Raw genomic sequence first — 6,979 nt, forward strand, 5'->3', positions numbered from 1 at the left:
AATCAAATATGTATTACGAGACTCAATATTGATCACACCATTATAATAAAAATTGAGACGTTAACTTAGAGCTTTTATAGTTAAAAATAATTCTTTATTAAATTTATTCTTTATTAAATATATAATCCATTTTATACCCTTATTAAATTGTATGAAATGTAATCTATTCCAATGTTATGCATTAATTAAACAAACACATTCCCTGTACAATAAATTAATACACCAAGATTAGTTTTGGAATAAAACAGAACATTTTAGAATTTTTAATAAAAAATAAGCCAAATATATCGAGGAAGCAACATTTTTGTAAAGGAAATTACGACTTTTACTCGGTTGGTTTATTGCAAGCAAATGCTTAGTTTGACAAAGTTTAATTCTTCCCTTTGTTAGTTATGCTTGGTGGTGAAGGAACTTCTTTGTTATTTATTTATAAATTTTTCTATTTATTTATCCGACTCGAGTTGATTTTTAGATGATACTATACAATATACATGGTACATAAAAATCTACATTAAGCTATTAAAGAAACAATGTATAATACTTATTTTGTGCTATTGCAGTTAGGTATTGGTCAGGCTGGGGTGCTTTGGCATGGGGTGTTGCTCTATTATTATTGGAGCCAATATTCGAAACCAAATTGTTTGCAATGCTTCTCATCATCTTTCTTCTAAATTCCTCTCTTTGTTTCCTCTTTCTAAATAGTACTTAGAATGAGCCAGATAATAGCATCTATAATTTGATGCAATATGGTGAAGTTCTTTCAATTTTCAATCCTCGGTTAGGAGTAAAAGATCATCTCCATTTTTATAAATATGTTTGTTACTATAGTTTTGAGGTATATATAAGGGATATAAAGAGACTTTTAAAATTAGAGACATTAATAGAAGACAAAACACTACTCTTTAAAATCTTTAAAAGGTTTAACGTTGATGTATTTTCAAGACTAGTTCGAATTTTAGACCACTAATTAAGTTGGAGTAGATGCGCTCAATCTCCGAATGATTTTGGGGTTCTATTTTTAGGTAAGTAGTTAATTGGCAGCTCAACTGAATTAAAATGAAGATTCGCCATCTTGAGTTGGTTACTTTCGTGCAATTTGTCTTTGTTTTTTGTTCGTGTTCTCTTCTCTTTGATTCATTAGGTGAATTTGTCTCTGAGTTTATTTGTTCCTAAAATAAACATGGAAGGGAAATGTTTGATGTCACGAAACTGAACATCACGACAATCTCCCGAAACTTACCAATGCGTATCTTATATCCATTGTACTTGTACTCCAAAGTATAACTTTTTGTGTTTTTCTTAAAATAAGTTTTACAGGAAGATGTAAAAAGAATTTTTATTGATTATTCATTATGGGAAAAAAATAGAGAGTAAATTAAATGCAATTTACATTAAATTTCATGAGAATAAGTAAAAATAAATCTTAAAATTATAAAAGTTAGTTGTTTTTACTTATAATTTGGGACAATAAAAAATGATATTTTTTCCTTATAATATGGGACGGAGGAAGTACTTTTTAAACATTAAATTCTTTTTTATTATTACAAGTTAATTTCTAATTTTAGATACATTAACATGTCCCATAAAGACACATGTTAACATGACTTTTTTTCAAGTTTGAGCCCCACTATAACTTTGAAAGGAGGTAATGGTCCAAACATTTATTTATTTAACATGACTTTTTTTCAAGTTTGAGCCCCACTATAAGACCAAAAAAAAAAAAAAATCCACCCATAAGGTGGATAAGTGGAATGATCGGAGTTCAAACCCCGGCCCCTTGCATATATAATGCAATGTCCTTGCCAACTGAACTAAACTCACGGGACTGGTCCAAACATTTTTATTAATTTGGTCAATTTATTGTTGGTAATATGCATAATTTAATTATTTTTATGTTAGTTTGCTGTTGTAGATTTTTTTTTTATCTTAGACGAAATGATAAATACTACTTAAATACACATGTAATTTTAACATATTTCGGTTGAATTAGGAGAACTTATGAACCGTGGATAAATATACCTAATAAACTAAAATAAATACTACAGTAGTAATAACACCTGCATACTCCACATCAAATTTACTCTTAATATTATATTGATTTATTTTTTGTCAAATAACTTATAGCAAAAATCACACATAAATATAGAGAAAAAATAATAATGGAAGACAATCCCTCCTCAAATGTCTTATTACGAGTGAGATGTACTTTGTTTTCTTCTCTTAGGGATGGCAATGGGTAGGGTATGGGTAGGGTACTATAGTACCTGTTCTGGTAAAAAACAAGGGGGTTTGTATTATTGATTAAATGGTGTGATTACACTCAGTTCAATCCCAACAACCCTGGGAGTTTAATAAGTCAGAATTCGATCCCCTTTACAAATGAAGGTGTGGAGCTATTTATAGAGCCTCTAGTCTTCTTCTCCAAGTTAGGGTTCCTACAAATCCGGTCCTCAGCGCCTTTTCCGGTGATGCAGCGTGAAAGTAGGAATAAAACCTTGGTCTCCAAGCCATGGCAGTTTCAAGGAGTTGTTTTCTTCATTCCCAAGTTGGTCGCTAAGGCAGGGAAGGATGAAGATATTTTGTTATCGTGAGTAAATCCGTCTTAGGGGCGTCATCCGTCATTGCTTACCTCGCCTAGACCTTATCTCGCCAAATGGACGTTTAGAGTTTTATTGTTTTGGGCCTGTTTCCTTTCTCATATTAATTGGGCTAGTTTGATTTTACCTCTAAGCCCATTGCCCAGTCCACAGCCCCCCAAGCACGAAGTCCAAAGGGGTGAAGTGCTTGAGTATGATTCGAATTTTCCCTCTAAAACTTGTAGCGTGGGAACGGTTTCATCACGCTTCTTCCCACTTTCTGGTGCACGATCTCGCTCTCCTATGCCATATCTATCAACCGTTTCTCCATTTACTGGTGACACGATTGGATATTTCCTCTATAAAATGGATCATTCGATGTTAGGATCCGCTCATCCCATTTTCACCTGTTTACCTAACAGCTTTCTGTCTACAGTATGTCTCCCAAAAATCCTCCTTTTGAATGCGGTCAGTCTCCCGCCTCTCCGGTTATCAAGCGGCTCCGCCGTATGTTGACCCTGATTACGGAGGACTTAATGGACGATTTTGGTGAATTCTCGGAATTTGTCAAAGAGCTTAATGATTACTGCTGGAGGCTGACCAAGGAAGAGAAGCGTTTTCTTGACAGTGTGCTGCGCCTAGAGAAAGAGCTGAAGGATAGTGCATCTTTTGTAATTGCTGTGGAGAATGTCAAAGAATGCCATGCCGAAGTTACCGAAGCTGTCGACAGCCAGATAGAGATTACGAAAGAGACCATGGGTGTGCAGGAGGAAATCTTAGGGATATGCTTCAACGAGGAGCGGAGAGTGGACGATCGTTTGGCGCTGCTGAACAAGGAGATGAAGCCGCTTGTGAAGAGGAAGAGGGCTCTTCAAGGCGAGATTAGGGATGATGTTGCTAAGTTGATTTCCAGGCGCCACTCTTTGGTGGACCTTTTGGACAAGCAGAGCGAACTAAGAGAGGATCTGAAGCCCATTGAAGAAAACATGGTGAAGGCGAAGAGGGTGAAACGGGCATTGGAGGAAATGCACCGTATCGCCGTTGCCGATGCTGGTGAATTGGGGAGCTCTACCATGCCATGAAGTCTTTTATTTGCTCATTTTCCGTTTTGTGCTTTTCTTTCAAGTATTTGTAATTTGCTTCCGTATTTTGGGATCCTTGTTATTTTCATTTTGTTTCTTTGCTTCCGTTGTATTTCCTTTATGAGACTTTGAGTATTAAGCAATTTCCTTTCCTTATGTGTTGCTCTTCTGTTCTTTTTAGTACCGCCCCCCCTTTGCGATCTTCGATAATTAAGATGGGTCAAATTTTGACTTCTTGGAAATATAAAAGTGGTATTCTTCGAGACAGTCAAAACTTGGTGGTCACAACCGTCCAAGCATTTATTACTACCGTTAATCACGATGTTAAGTTTAAACATTGACTATAAATATCACCTGATAAACTCAAATTTATATCAATTTGTTTTGAATCATCACGATGGAAAAGAATAATGCCAAGATACCTGCTGCTGGGAAGTCTCAACCTCAGCGAAGGAAGAAAAGGGTAGAGGAATCTACCTCTAACTCCACTCGCTCCCGAAGGTCTAAAGAGGTCAAAAAGGTGGAGGTTATCGTTCTTTCCTCAGATACCTCTGATTCTGCTAGTGGTGATGAGGATTACGTTTCGTTTCTGGAGACCTATGTTCCTCCTGAGCTTCGTGCTTCTTCGTCCAGTGAAGAAGAGGGGTCCCGGGTCACCGTGGAATCCAAGATGACTTTCCCTGAGCCTGCGCAAAAGGATTCGGAATCCGAGTGATAGGATTTTTAGGACTAGTTTTTCTTTGTAACCTTGCTTTATGTCATTGTACCTTTATTTTTCGAAATTAATAAAGATCTCTTTTTTGGTCTAAGACTGAATTTGGTGTTCCTACGTTTTGCTTTCTCCTTAATCTTGAATCTTTTCCTTTTGGGCGTTCTTTCCCTTTTAACTTCTGTCACGCCTTAAAAAGGCGAGGCTCGTACTTTTGGCGTGGTCACTCTTGAGGCGTGTTGTGCTTCGAGGCGACTTCAAGTTCGCCTTTTAGGATAACAACTATTTGACGATAAATCTTCCAAAACTAACTCTCGGGATACACGCTTTTTGACACGTTATTTAATCCGACGACGCACGCGATACTTCTTACTTCGACTTCTGGACTTCAACCGATCGAAAAGTTTTCCCTCTTTATAAGTATTATCTCCGTTTCTTCTTTCCCTCTGCTTATTTCTTCTCGCGAATCAATATTCTCTTTCGCCTACCCTTCTTCGATCTTCCAGCAAGCCTTTGTTCAACGCTTCGTGTTAGGACGCTTCCAGTTTATTTCTCCAAGCTTTGTCAATTTCTTTGAGGTATTCTTTCTTTTATACCTTATTCCTTTTCGCCGATTTGGTTTGTCTTGAGTAGGAACCCTAGTTTTCTGATTAGGTTTGGATAGATGGTTATTTTGAGGGAGTTAGATGATAATGAGGGGAGGGTTCCTATTTCTTCTCCTAGTTATCTCGAATGGGCGCAACAAGTTCACGCCCACTATACTAGGGCTAATGGCGTCCTTAATAGCCGAGGGTTTTACTCGGAATTATGGGGTTTTGATGTTGGGAGTAGTAGTAGTGATAGTGATAGCAGTAGTGATAGTGGTAATGACAGTGATTGTGTCATAATCTCCCCTTCCTCTTTCACAGGAAAGCGAAAGAATCCTTGTCGAGATCTGGTCGTTGCTGATTACACTCCCGTCACCATGGAAGTTCCTTCGAAGTATACTAGTGCGGAAATGGTGAGGAGCTTTAGGAAAGCCGTCAAACTTTCTGACTCTCGGCATGAAGATTCTATTATTACAGAGCCTGTCAGAGAGGACGAGTTTGTATTCTCTAAAAATGACAAGCCGCCGCATTACTTCTACCTTTACACTGGCGTGATCCAACCCCTCAATATTTGGCTGCCTTTTACCCCTTTTGAGGCGGAGATGTTGAAGGTTCTTAACGTCGCCCCTACCCAACTTCATCCCAATAGTTGGGCCTTTGTCAAAGCCTTCGAGGTGATGTGCTTAGGTTTCGAACTGGAGCCCTCACTTGGCGTCTTTTTCTCCTTCTACCATATTAAAAACTTGAAACCCCAAGCTTTAGTCTCCCTTAGCAGTCAGCCTAACCGCCGCCTCCTAAGTTTGTACGCTTCCAACTTCAAGAACTTTAAAAACTCTTTCTTCCGGGTTCGCTGTGGCGACCAACTCCCGGATTTGATGTATGATGAGGTAGAAGATCCTCTATTTCCCTTCTACTGGACCAATAACCCTAGGCTTATCAAGGGAGCCGTTTTTGAGGCCCTGAGTGATTTTGAACAAGATACCGTCAACTTTCTTGACTCCTATGCTCTTATGGATACCGCTGATATCCTTAGATGTGAGGGTAATAGTGAAGCTTTGACAGAGTATTTACGTAAGTGATGATCTTGGCATATATGCATATTTCTTTTTATTTTAATGTTGATCTCGCCTTATTACTAACCTGTGTTTTTTTTTTTTGTCTCTTTTTACTTTTGCAGAGAGAATGAGGACTATCTCTAATGAGGAGAGACTGGCATTCTTGGCTAAGGCTCGCCAGCAAAAAGCCAATCCTGTTGTCGCCGTGATTGACCCACTGAAAAAGCTGCAAGTGGAGGAAGCGGCTATGAAGGAAGGGCGGAGCAAGAAGAAGCATGAGGGGCGTATCCGTGTCGAGATCCCGGGAAAAACGGCTTCTGGGGCAGAGGAGAACGAGGGTGTTGCTCCTCCTCCTCCCAAAAAGCAAAAAGTTGAGAAGATTACTCAGAAGGCTGGGGGCGCTGACAAGGGCAAGGGCGTGGCTTCCAGTTCTTCTCAGCCTCCTGCTCAAGACGCTGAAACCGCTGCGCCCCTTTCCTGGAGCTCCTTCGATCCTCTGGAGTTTATTGAGAGAGGAGTAACCATGGTGGGCGACATGACTCGCTTCACCAACACTTCGACGGAAGACCTGAGGAAGAAGGCCTTAGAGTATGAAGTCAAGGGTACTCTTCTTAATTATCTACTGACAAACCGCCAAGAGCAAGAGGTTCTAGAGGCGAGGCAAAAAGTGAAGATGGTTGATGATAATCTCGCTGACATTGAGAAGAGGTATTCTGAAACTAAGGCAAAGCTGGAAGACGACATCAAGAAACTGAAGGAAGAACGGGAGGGCGAGACAGAGAGACTGAAGAAAGAGTATGAAGAAAAGCTGTCTAAAGTTAAAGAAAGCTATGCCACTTCGGAGGCCAAACTCAAGGAGAATGCTGCTGCCCAGGATGAGAAACTCTCTAAGCTATCCAAGGAGAAGGATGAAGCGGTACTGTCTGTTGGGACCTTAGCTGATGAGAAAGCTAGATTGGAGAGTGATGTC

Source organism: Trifolium pratense, linkage group LG1 (assembly GCF_020283565.1).
Source record: "Trifolium pratense cultivar HEN17-A07 linkage group LG1, ARS_RC_1.1, whole genome shotgun sequence".
NCBI classification, from domain to species: Eukaryota; Viridiplantae; Streptophyta; class Magnoliopsida; order Fabales; family Fabaceae; genus Trifolium; species Trifolium pratense.